Source organism: Saimiri boliviensis, chromosome 13 (assembly GCF_048565385.1).
Source record: "Saimiri boliviensis isolate mSaiBol1 chromosome 13, mSaiBol1.pri, whole genome shotgun sequence".
NCBI lineage: Eukaryota > Metazoa > Chordata > Mammalia > Primates > Cebidae > Saimiri > Saimiri boliviensis.
The window spans coordinates 105963407-105977022 of NC_133461.1; the positions used below are offsets into that span (position 1 = coordinate 105963407).

General features: G+C 41.8%; 1 pseudogene; it reads left to right on the forward strand.

The window, feature by feature from the left end:
• The first annotated feature begins 5233 nt into the window (after positions 1–5233).
• Positions 5234–6139, forward strand: LOC101050647 (large ribosomal subunit protein eL19-like; annotated as a pseudogene).
• Positions 6140–13616: the final 7477 nt, after the last annotated feature.

The window sequence follows — 13616 nt, forward strand, 5'->3', positions numbered from 1 at the left end:
ACAGCCAGTCCTCTTTGTATCTTGGAGCACCAGGCATTCTTACAGGCACGTATAGAACTGAGCTCATTCTTCCCCCCAACCTCCAAATCCTTTTTTAAGTTTTCAAATTAAAAGTGTGGCCAACTACCCATGAGGCAATAGTGACAGTCTTAACCATGTCTAAGTGTACAGTTTCATGGTCTTCAGGACGCTCCCACTGTTGTGCAACCGTTGCCACCCGTCTCCAGAACTCTTCTTACAAAACTCAGACTCTGTACCCACTAAACAATCACTCACACTTTCCCTACTTCTTCTCTCCCAAATCTTACGTATAAAGCAAATAGTGTTATTATCACCATCCCTATTTTACAGATAAGGAAATGGAGGCATCGTGAGATTCAGAACCTTCCCTGATCACAGCTGGTTGGTGGCAGAGCTGCGATTCAAAGCCAGGTGGTCAGGCTGCAGAAGTCATGGCCTCAACCACTTTGTGCCTCAGGGGCACCCCACAGTACTGTGCTGTGCTGTCTCTTCTGCTGTTGAACCTATCTAGAAGATCAAGAAACAGTAGCCTAGGAAGTTGCAGCAAGTTGCAAAGGCCAAGGGGGCTCTGTGTTTCGAACGCGTAGACCCCAGGCTGCAGGCCTGTGGCTTCCCTTAGATTAGAGCAGTGGCCCTGTCCTTCTTGGTCATGTAATCTCCTCTCATCCACATCCAAAAGCAGCTCTGATCCTCTCCCCTCAGTGCCGGGGGCAGTCCGTCGGTTCCAGCTTGCCTGTGACTAGAGAAGTGGACTCTGCATTTTGACCAGTGAGTAGCAGACTAAGCCCACCTGTGTTGTTCTTGCTCAGCTGCATGGTAGCTGGGGGGATGCAGCCTGTGCTGAAACAGCCTGTCCTCCCTGTTACTGCCAAGGAAACCCTTCTTCTCCCATCGGGCCAGGGCTGCTAAGGCAGGAAACCTCCCTCCTGCACACCTCCATCAGCTGCTATCAAACACTGAATGGGAGAGTGAGCTGGATCCTTACCTAGCACCTGTGTTCATGGAAGAGGTGCTAGGGAGATGGCATACCCCCTCTCCCATACACAGATCCTTATTTATCTCGGTTGGTATTCTCATCCTGTTTTCAACCATTAAAATGAGTAGGCCTGAGGAAGAGCAGCTTCACTATGAGGGGACTTAATAAGAAGAGAATTTTACCCAGTTGACAATGCAGGCTTGAAAGCTTACCTCGGAGAGGAAGAACTTTAATACTTTACATGTATTTCATCAGCACATCTTATTTTACCCAGAATAAATTACAACACTGGCCTCTGCTCACTCCACCACCAACACCCTGGCCCAAACCCCATTGGCCCTCACCTGTGCAGGCCCCTCAACCCTACCACTTTCCAACTGTTCTCCACAGGCAGCCAGAAATACCTCTAAACTGTCAACCAGATCCCCTAAGATCAGGAACGAGACAAGGAGGCCCACTGTTGTGACTTCTCTTCAACACGCTACTGGAAATTGTACCCATAGCAATTAGGCAAAAATAGAAATAAAAGGAATCCAAATAAGAAGATAATGTCCCTGTTTACAGGTGACATTATCTTATATTGTTGTGGATACTATGACATCTTAGCAATATTTCATCTTCCAATCCACAAACACAGGATGTCTTTCCATTTTTGTGTGTTTCTTGTTTATGTCTTTCAACAATATTTTATAGTTTTTAGTGTACAAGCCATTTGTCTCCTTAGTTTTATTCTCCTTAGTAGAAAACCCTAAAGATTCAACAACAACAACAAAAACCTGTTAGAACTAGTAAATGAATTTAGCAAGTTGCAGGATACAAAATCAACACACAAAAATCAGTCTATTTCTATACACCAACAATGAACAATCCAAAAAGGAAATTAAGACAATGATCCTATTTGTAACAGTATCAAAAAGGAATATTCAGGAATAAAACCAAGGAGACAAATGGCTTGTACACTAAAAACTATAAAATATTGTTGAAAGACATAAACAAGACACACACAAAAATGGAAAGACATCCTGTGTTCATGGATTGGAAGATGTCGTAGTATCCACAACAATCTACAGACTTAATGCAATCTCTACTGAAATTCCAACAATGTTTTGTCAGAAATAAAAATCTATTCTAAAGTTCATATAGAATCTCAATTCACATAGAATCTCATATAGAATCTCAGTGACTACCAGAGTAGTCAAATCCACAGAGATGGAAAGTAGAACAGGGATTCCTAGGGATGGGGGAAAGGTGAGTAGGAGTTGGTGTGTAATGAAAACAGAGTTTTCGTTGGGGAAGATGAAAACGTTCTGGAGATCATGGTGGTGGCAGCTGTACAGCAGTGTGGTTGTACTTAACGCAACATACACTGAAAAAAAATGGTTAAAGTTGCAAAGTTTATGTGTGTTTTGCCATCTGCCCCCCAAAATTAGTCTGACTATATGACATATCTGCTCTCAGCCCTCACTCAGAATACAATCCAAATTCCTTCCTCAGTGGAGCCGCCTCACACCCCAGTCACATGGCCCCTCCTCCCTCACGGCTCAGCATGTTTCTGCCCCAGGCCACTTGCAGTCATTCTGTGTTCCCTTAGGGGGAGGGCTCTTCTCCCTGGCCATTACATGGCTGGTTCCTTTATTTAACTCGGGATTCTGCTCTATCCTCACTGCCTTTGGCCACCCTATTAAAATAGCACATCCCTCCAACCCCATAGCACACCTTATTTTTCTTCACGAGTTTCACCAGTGCCTGGCATTACCTTAACCACTCATTTATCTGTTCATTATTTGTCTCCTGCAATGGTATGGTGTGCTCCATGCAGGCAGGGCCTTTGCCTTGCTCACTGCTGTGTCTCCCCGGGACCAGAATAGTGCTGGCTCATAGCAGAGTTTAGGAAAGATGAGTTCAACAATGAATGAACAGACAATGCCTTCCCACAGATGGGTTGGTGAAATTGACAGGGGTGAGTGACGGTGGAATGAAGCGCCCACAAGATCTCGAGAGTTGGTGTGCTAGGCTAATCGACTAAGATGAAGCTTAGCAGGGGTGCTAAGACTGCAGTTGGATCAAAAGCATGAGAGTGCAGGATGAGGAAGAAATGGCTTCACAGCCGCTGCACAACCAGAAAACACTTGGAAACTACAAAGTAGTGGGAAGCTCATGGTGGGATAGATGGGCCTGCGGAAACGACCCACGATCTCAGACTGCATGGGGTGGGCAGAGCAGGGGGCTGGTGCGCTCTGCAGGAGACACCCGTGGAGCAGCCCTGTCAGTCCTGAGCTCTGTACTTCAGCAGTCAGAGGTTATTCAAGTACATCTTGAGCTTAGGGACCAGGATGGCAAAGGCATTAAAAATTTCATCCTCAACAATACATAGTTTCAAATAGCTCAGAGAAAGAAAGTGAACATTCTCAATACAAAGAAACGATAAATGTTTGAGATGATGGATATGCTAATTACCCTGACCTGATCATTATACATTACATATATAAAAGCATGTATCCCATGAATATGCACAATTATTATTTGTCAATTAAAAATTAAAAATCGGCCGGGCGCGGTGGCTCAAGCCTGTAATCCCAGCACTTTGGGAGGCCGAGGCAGGTGGATCGCAAGGTCAAGAGATCGAGACCATCCTGGTCAACATAGTGAAACCCCGTCTCTACTAAAAATACAAAAAAATCAACTGGGCATAGTGGCGCATGCCTGTAATCCCAGGTACTCGGGAGGCTGAGGCAGGAGAATTGCCTGAACCCAGGAGGCGGAGGTTGCGGTGAGCCGAGATCGTGCTGTTGCACTCCAGCCTGGGTAACAAGAGCGAAACTCTGTCTCAAAATCAATAAAAATAAAAATAAAAATTAAAAATCATGCTCTATAAAAAAGAATAGAAGGAATGTTTGCCTCATAGATGGTGGATTTGGGAGCCAGACAGAACTGAATCAAATCCTGGTTCTACCTTTTATTAGCTGCAGGACACAGGCAGAATTCTTAACCTTAATCGTCTCTAGTTGTATGACTGTCAAGGCCAGTGCCATAAAAAGTAAAATGTAACTGTTTGATTTTGTAGTTATACACAAAGGTTTGTACTGTGTCCTTTAGAAAATTTGAAGAGTCATCCTTTAAAAATACGTATCTTTGCTGAAATTGCCAATGAAATGTCCTATGTCAGGATCCCAATATTGGGTACAAAATGTAGCACCAAAACTTAGAGCCCAATTTTTATAAATATTTATCTGTACATGGGCATCCCAATTTGAATCAACACATATATGATCAGAACTAAGAGTGAGTATAAATCATGGAGCAACACAATAATAGGAACAGATAGACTATTTAGAACAGAAATATCCCTAAATGAATAACAACTTATGTGTCTCTTCTGCTAGGTTGTTTATAACCTAAAACAGTTCTGTTCTGGATGATCTTGGTAAATCATATGCTTGCATCGTGACTGAAATCATCTTGAAAAATTTTGCTTTTAAAGAACCTGAAAGCTGAGAGTGGTGGCTCCTGCCTGCAGTCCCAACTACTTGGGAGGCCAACGTAGGAGGGTCACTTGAGGCCAGGAGTTTGAGCCCAGCCTGAGCAACATAGCAAGATTCCATCCCTACAAAAAATTTAAAAATTAGTTGGGCATGGCTGTGCATGGCTGAATATTTGTAGTCTGGGATAGGAGGCTGAGGCTGGAGGATCACTTGAGCCTAAGAACTGGAGGCTGTAGTGAGCTATGGTCTCACCATTGCACTCCAGCCTGGGTGGCAGAGAAAGAACCTGACTCCAAACAAAAATAAACAAAAAACCCTGTAGGTGGTACCCTTTAGAAGTGTTCCTTTTGGAATACAAAATCAATTTGGGTCCCCAAATACAAATTATTTCATGTAAATTGGGGCACTGCAGGGTCTACTGTGAAGTCACTGCAGTGTCTGGAGAGGAAGACACAGAACATGAGCCCTTCCACTGGGATTTAAGTGCTGGTTTTCCTGATCATGGGTTTTTCCTTCATGTCTCTGGCCTTCAGTGGAGTCAGGTACAAGCAAGTGACGATTGGCTGATGAAAATACTGAACAATGCAGTCTGGTTTTTTGTTTTGTTTTGTTTTGCAAAAGTGGAAATATCAGAATGTGACAATTTAGAATAACCATATAATTTATCATCCAACTGGAATACTTCAGAGAGTGAGGGAAGGGGAGAGGGCGAGTATGAATTGGTACACTGGGATCAAAGTGTAAACCAGCACTGTCCTTTGTCGCTGCTGCAGCCGAAGCCACGAGGATGCTCAGGCTTCAGAGGAGGCTCACCACGAGTGCCCTCCATTGTAGCAAGAAGGTCTGTCTGGCTGGACCCCAATGAGGCCAACTCCCATCAGCAGATCCAGAAGCTGATCGAAGTTGGGCTGATCATACGCAAGCCTGTGACTGTCCATTCCCCGGCTCCATGCCAGAAAAGCACCTTGGCCTGCTGGAAGGGCAGGCACATGGGAACAGGTTAGTGAAAGTGCACAGCCAATGCCCGAATGCCAGAGAAGGTCACTTGGATGAGGAGAATGAGGATTCTGTGTCAGCTGCTCTGAAGATAATAATCTAAGAAGATCTAATGCCACATGTATCATAGCCTGTACCTGAAGGTGAAGGGGAATGTGTTCAAAAGCAAGCAGATTCTCATAGAACCATCCACAAACTGAAGGCAGACAAGGCCTGCAAGAAACTCCCAGCTGCCCAGGCTGAGGCTTGCAGGTCTAAGACTAAAGAAGCAGCAAGTCAAGTTGCCTCCAGGCCAAGAAGGAGGGGATCATCAAGATTTTGTCGGCGGGGCACAGTGGCTCACGCCTGCAATCCCAACACTTTGGGAGGCTGAGGCAGGTGGACCACAAGGTTAGGAGTTCAAGATCAGCCTGACCAAGATGGTGAAACCCTGTCTCTACTAAAAATACAAAAATTAGCCAGGCGCGGTGGCAGGCACCTGTAATCCCAGGTACTCGAGAGGCTGAGGCGGGAAAATTGCTTGAACCCAGGAAGTGGAGGTAGGTTGCAGTGAGCTGAGATAGTGCCATTGTACTCTAACCTGGGTGACAGAGCAAGACTCTGTCACCAAAAAAAAAAAAAAAAAAAAAAGACTTTGTCCAAGGAGAAAGAGACCAAGAAATAAAAGCTCCCCCTTTATCTGTACATCCTAGCCTCCTGATTACATAGATCAGCCAATAAAATAAAACAAGCCTTTAAAAAAGCAAAAACAAAAACAGGGCTGCCCTGAGCAAATGAGAATGTATGGTCACCCCAAGTGGAGTCCCTTTGTGTGGATATGGCGTTGAGAGGCACAGGCCTGCGAGGAGCTGCTTCGTAAGGATTCAGTGTTTTTCTTTTGCAGGGGAATGAATTTCCATGAGTATGAAAGATGAATGAGAAGACAAAGACATTCCAATTCCACCCACTGGATTAGCCAGTTTGGTTTTGACAGTTCTGTCCCTCTGTTTTACATTTTCCAAGTTTGGGAAATGCATGTATAGAGCCGGATAGGAACATTTTTAAATGACTCAGCAGCTCGCCTGATAGCCACAAGAGCTTGGCACGGGTTGAAGGTATTCTCCAGGTGTCAAAGCTGTATGACTGTCTTTGCAAAAAGATAAAGAGGTGTTTTTTAACAAAACACAGGAGGTCATATTCCTTAAGGGTCCGAAGTCCAGTTCATCTGGACCCAGTGTGCTCACCGATGCCTTTGCCACACCTTTGCAGATATTCTAGGGTTGTGCTGCTTGCAGGTGACACAGTTAATTATATAGATAAAGATGTAATAAAATGTTCTCTCCAATGTTTTTGCACCCAGATGCTGATTCTTGTCTTTTCTTTTTTTGAGATGGAGTCTCACTCTGTCACCAAGGCTGGAGTGCAGTGATGCCATCTCAGCTCACTCACTGCAGCCTCTGCGTCCCGGTTCAAGCAATTTTTGTGCCTCGACCTCCCAAATAACTGGGATTACAGATGTGCCCGACCACACTCGTCTAATTTTTTTTTTTTTATTTTTAGTGGAGATAGGGCGTTGCCATTTTGACCAGGCTGGTCTCAAATCCTTGGCCTCATGCAATTTGCCCGCCTCGGCCTCCAAAGTGCTGGGATTGCAGATAGGCGCCACGATGACTGGCTAATTTTTGTATTTGTAGTAGAGACAGGATGTTGCCAATGTTGGACAGGCTGGTCTCAAACTCTTGGCCTCACATGATCCACCCACCTCGGCCTCCCAAAGTGCTGGGATTACAGATGTGTGCCACCACACCCGGCTGATTCTTGTCTTTCTAGCATGTGCGTTCTCCCTAGCAATAGGCATGTGCATTGATCTAGGTGCCACCAAGGGGCTGTTACGGAAAAATCAAAGATGGTAGAGATTCAGAAAAATCTGTCAGGTTGTGATTTGGGGGCTAGATCTTGGAAAGAGCAACAGAAAGTAAAGTAAAAACCAGAGGAAGGGAACTTTTAGGGTAGTGAAAATATTTCCTGTGATACAATAATAATGGACATATGTCATGATCTATTTGTCAAAACCCACTGAATGTACAATTCAAAGAGTGAAGCCTAATATAGACTAAGCCTTTAGTTAATGATAATGCTGTATCTTTTTCTCGTATTTCTACTTTATTTATTGGTAACGTTTTAAACTTCAAATTTAAATTTTTTTTCCTGATAGTGTTGGTGAAAATCTTTTTAAAATATAATTCTGTTTTTTCAATTGATAAATAATAACTATACAAATATGACAAATAATTGATGTGGTACGTAGTGATGCTCCCCTAAATATAATGTGCAGTGATCAGATCAGGGTAATTAGCACATCCATCACCTGAAACATTTCAGCACTTCTCTGCATGGGAATATTCAATATTTTCCTCCCAGATGTTTGAAACAATATATTATGTTAGGTATCACCATTTATATAGAATACTAGAATTGTTTTGTCAGTTATAACAAACATACCCCATTAATGCAAGATGTAATAATAGGGAACCGTGAGCAGGGAGCCTGGGCAGGGAGAGATATGTGGGAATTCTGTACTTTTCAATCAATTTTTCCATAGGCCCCAAATTGCTCTAAAAAAATAAAAAATAAAAAGACAAATAGTGCCTCATGGAGGAGAATCATGTAAGATGCTGACCAAGACACAGTGGGCATGCCCAGGCCTCCTCCTTCATTCATATCACGCACCTGTGTGAGGGTCCTGCTGGCACCGCCATACACTGCTGGCTAATGCCAGTGCAGGGCCTGAGCCTCTTCAGTGGCCACCCCTCCCAGCAGGCTCTGACAGGCTACCGCCGCATCCTGCGTCCTTGGACTGCTCGATGCCTTGCCCGGGATGGCCGCTGCGGTTACCCCTGAGTGACTAGGGTGAAGGAAATTGAAAAATGCCTCCCCTGCCATCTGTGATGCATTTCAGGAATGTCTTCCAAAGGTCCTGAAAGTTTGAGCAGCAGCTGCCCTGGCTGTGGCCGCCTTGATGACCCACCTCCTCGGACTGGCTTTCTACTTCCTGTGAGTCACTCCTCCCACCTCTCACTCCTGCTCCCTGGGACCACTTCCCAAAAAAGGCCCAGATGCAGATCTTCATCCTAGACTCTGCTTAGGGGAACAGATATATCCAAGTGCATTTAAACATGCGCGTGTCACACCCAATAATGTTAAAATGGCAACACTGCTCAACTCTTTGAAATTTGAATTTTATAAACAGAACTAATCGAGCATATTAGATCCATTTTTGCCATCTTCATTTAAGTGTTATGAAAAATATATGTTTCGATAGGCAAAAAGACAAAAGCCAAAACCACGAGCATATACTTTCTTTTTTTCTTTGTAAGTTAAAACATTTTCTTTGGAAAATTTCCAGGTACGTAAACATTATTCCCTAATTACTTCCACTTAAATCATTCCCTAATTACCTTTAGTTAAAGGTCTCAGGTCAATTAGGCATCTTAGAAAATGTATTTTAATTTGACATTGAAGAAAATATAATCACTGTTACTATTAGAAATAAAGCTCTTTAGAACCCACACAGCAAAGGTGAAGTGATTCTATAGGCTCATCTAATTAGCAATGTTTTATTTAAAGACATTAATTGTTACAGCTCTCATCAAATACATAGGTTTACATTTCTAGTCTTAAATACATGGTGTTAGCACTGATAACCTACATGGGAAGTAGAAGGAACTTGGGATATTCCATTTAATTAAGCTTGAGATAAGATAATAATTCCAAAGTTACACATAAACTAAAATGTTATGTTATGTCTCACACTGTGATAAAATCAGACAGAAAATACATACCTATCTAGTTTGCCAAAATCTATAATTTATTGAGTATGCATCAGCTGGATTTTTATGTAATTCTTCTGTATTTATTTTTGGTAATATTGAAATCCTTTACGTTTTACCTAAATTTTTAACACAGAAGGGTGTTTTGTAAAGCCATTATCTGACTGCTAATTGGTGGCTTCATGATGATTTACATTTCTTTCTTCCTTGTAATTCAATAGTAGGAACTCCATGTTATTAGACTAACATTTGCATTTTTCCTTTTTCTGGTCCGAAAGCTTCTTAGAGAGAGATGTAATTTAATATTAGAAAACAGAAACACTTTTCACAGTTCTATTAATGACTTAGTTGTTTATACATAGTTTAAATTTTTTAACTTTATGCTAATTAGGGTAATATATACCTTTATTTTTATCGTCTTAAACATTTTGAAGTTTATTTACAGTTATAGATGTTAAGTATATTCACATTGTTTTGAAATATATATACCTTTGATGAATGTTGTAATAACTAAATTAATTTGAAAAAATGTGTTCTCATTTGAAAATCTCCTTTTCCAAGAAGGAAACTATTGGATGTTTCAGTTTCCAGAAGGCAGAATTCCTTCAACTATTTAAAATACCCGTACATGTCATTACAATATATAACTTTTCAGCTAGGTGCATTTAGGCAAATTTCACACTTCATTTCTGCCGGGGAAAGGTTTTCCTAAAGAGCCACATATCTACAGCATTTTGTGTTTTGGCATTAATTGCTTCAACTTTTTTGCACTTTGGGGAGGCTGAGAATCTTTATCTTATTCACTACTGTCCTTTGTAACTTTTAGAAACCATCAAATAAGAGCTATAATGAATTTGAAAGACTTTCCAACTGTGTTCACTAATTCCCTTGGGAGACAGGCTATCCCAACTATTCCCAGTTGCACTTCCACATCATTTTGTTAGCTGTGCGGCGGATGTAATTAGTTAACACATCTTGTATCCCGTGGATTGGCTAGTGTTAAGGATTTCACAAATTAATACAAACCTTTTTTTAAAAAAATTGAAGGGCTCTTAATTAGTTTAAAAATAGCTGTCAACTTGCTTATAACCAGCATTCGTATGTTACAACTTGTTCTCTTCCTAAAGGTGGGGAAGTGAGACTTGACAACAGAGACCTATCTCCGTAAGAGTAATTTGAGAAAGGGTGTTGTTGGATCAGAGTCTGACTTCCTGTCCTGATGGCAGGAGTGGGTAGGGGGAAATTTCCTTCAAGCAGCACGGAAAAGGGACATGGTAATGGATGCAGGTGGAACAGTGGCTCCAGATGTGGCTTAGGCAACCACTGGACACTGGGCATTTTTACATCCTGAGATTCAAGAGCCTCTTGAAAATGTCTTATTTTGATTGAGGAAGGAGACCCAAGCATCTAAGATCACCTCCCCCTTGACTTCCACACTGCATTTCACAGGAAGAAAAGGCTGGCCAGCTGGCGCCTCCCAAATCGCCTTTCTATATACAGATGGCAGGCATGGTGTGGGGAATCTCTCCGGAAGACATTGTTTTTACTTAAACAGGATCAATCCCCCACCCCACTCCTCCATTGACCAAGACCCTTTCACATGTAATTTCTAAGACTAAACCCAAGACCGTTTCATGTGTAATATCTGGAGTGTAAGCCTATGTAAAGGCAGAGCTTCTCTTTGTTAAATGAGTTTGGCTGTTAGACAAATAACTGTGGCCTGGCTCCCGGCAGTAATAAAACACCTCTTCCTTCCTAGCTGGGTGACCGAGAGGCCGGCCTGTCTCTCGAGGCTGTTCCTGCATCATGATCATATCACATTCTTTCTGTGAAGGCCACGGCAAGTCTGGGTTAGCTAGTGCACTAGCTAAGTCTAGTTAGCTTGAGAATCTTTCTCATAATGCATGAACGTGTACAAATCAGGAATTTCTTTGGTGAAAAATTTGTTTCCTTAGAACCAGAACAACCCATAATGCAAACACATAAAAGAGATTTGAAAATGGAGTTCCTCAGTCTCTCTAGACATATTTCAGGTGACTAAGAGACATGTATAGCTAGTGATGACCATATTGACATCACAAATAGCTACTGGACAGCTGAAGTTTAGACCATACTCTCTGAAACACAGCTTAGTACAGGTGAGGCGTTCACCTGCGATTATTTTGTGTCTGCCTTCAGTAGCTGCTGCTGCTATTTGCTACCATGACAGCTGCTTCTTCCTCCTGTGGTCGGTGGGTAGGTTTATGTTCTTGACCTCACCACACAAAAGAATTTGAGAGTAAGAGTAGGCAAAGACGTTGATTGTAAAGCGAAAGTACCCTCTGAGAGGCTGAGTCGGCTGCTCAAAGGGAGAGACAGCAGCCAGTGCTTTAAGATGAATTCCTCTTATGGGAACTATTTGTAACTATTCACAAAATACTGGTGAGGTCAAGTATGCAAAGGCAGACCTGTGGTTGACGCATGCGCTCAGCATCTGCATGCTCTAACACATAACACATGTATCACTAGCATATAAAATCTCTACCTGGGGTGTGCTTTTTTTACTATTAAAGTGAAGAAAAGGTCACTGTAAGCTAAATCGTGAGCCTAGCTGCACAGGTGGGACCCTGGAGAAATCCTCCGTGCCCCCCAAGGCAGGAATTTGCAGCTAACAGGTTCTTGGGTTTTGGATGCTGATTGGCTGGGTACTGGGGAAGCTACATTAAGAATAAGTCTCTTTCACGGGATGTCCTTGCTATCAGGAACTTGTAACCGTCTGGCAGTTGGCTGGTGTCCTGTAGGACTGTTTATCTTGCAAACGAGTCAGGTGCTGATGGAAGAGGGTGCAAGGGCTTCACCCAGAGGAAAAAGTCAGTGAGTCAGTATGGCCTCCTCACCTTCCTTACCCTGCCTCACTCCTCCTCACTCCTCGTTTTGTGGCTGTTTTATTGAGATATCATTTACATACTGGACAATTCATCAATGTAAAATGTACCATTAAGTGGTTTTTAGTACTTTCACGGAGCTGTGCAGCCATTACCGTAATCCACTGTAAACATTTTCATCGCCTCAAAAAGAGACCCCCATATGCTTTACTCATTACTCCCCAAGTCTCCCATACTCTTGGCTCTAAGCAACCACCAATCTCTTTTCTGTCCCTACGTTGTGCTTATTGTGAACATTTCGTATAAATGGGTCATGTCATATGTGGTCTTTGGTGACTGTTTACCTCCCGTGCTGTTTTCAAGTTTCATCAATGTGGTCGCATGTATCAGGACTTCATTTCTTTTTGTGGCCAAATAATATTTCGTTTTATGGATATATCATGTTTTGTTTATCCGTGCACAGTTCATAAATATTTGGGTTACCATCTTTTTCTTTATGAATAATGCTGCTATAAATATTCATGTACAAGTTTTCATATGGACATACATTTTCATTTCTCTTAGGTATATACCAAGTAATAGAATTGCTGGTCAAATGGTTACTCTATGTTTAGCTTTTTAGAGCAACTGCCACACTGTTTTCCAAGTGACTGCATCATTTTTACATTCCCACCAGAAATGTATGAGAGTTCCGATTTCTCCACATCCTCATCAAAGCTTATCTTTTTGAATGTAGCCATCATGGTAGTTGCTAAGAGGTATCTCATTGTGGTTGGTAATCAAAAAAGAGTGTTGAATTTTGTCAAGTGCTTTTTCTGCATCTATTAATATGAACATGTGGCTTTTGGTTTTTGTTCTATTGATAGGGTATATTACAATAATTAATTTCCAAGTGTTAAGCTAATCTGGCATTCCTGGGATAAATCGCACTTGGTCATGGTGTATGGTTCTTTTTATATGTCACTGGATTTGATTTGCTAGTATTTTGTGGAGGATTTTTGTATACATAGCAGTAAGAGATAGTGATTGTAGCTTTCTTTCTTTGTGATGTCTTTGATTTTGGAATTTGGGTAATACTGGCATCATAGAATGAGTTGAGAAACATCCCTTCTCTCCTATTTTTTGGAAGAGTTTGTGAGGAATTGGTATTGATTCTATAATTCTAATAATTTAAGTCTTCTTTCTTACATCTTGGTGAATTCTGTCATTTTTGTTGTTCTTTCCAAAGAACTAGCTTTGGTTTTCCTTGTCTCTTTACTGTTTGGTATTCTCTATTTCATTAATTTTCATTCTAATATTTACTATTTCCTTTCTTCTTCTTGAATTAGATTGTTTAGTTTGCTCTTCTCTTTCCAGTGTCTTAAGATGGAAGTAATTTTTTTTTTTTTTTTTTTTTTTTTTTTTTAGATGGAGTTTCGCTCTTGTTACCCAGGCTGGAGTGCAATGGTGCGATCTCGGCTCACCGCAA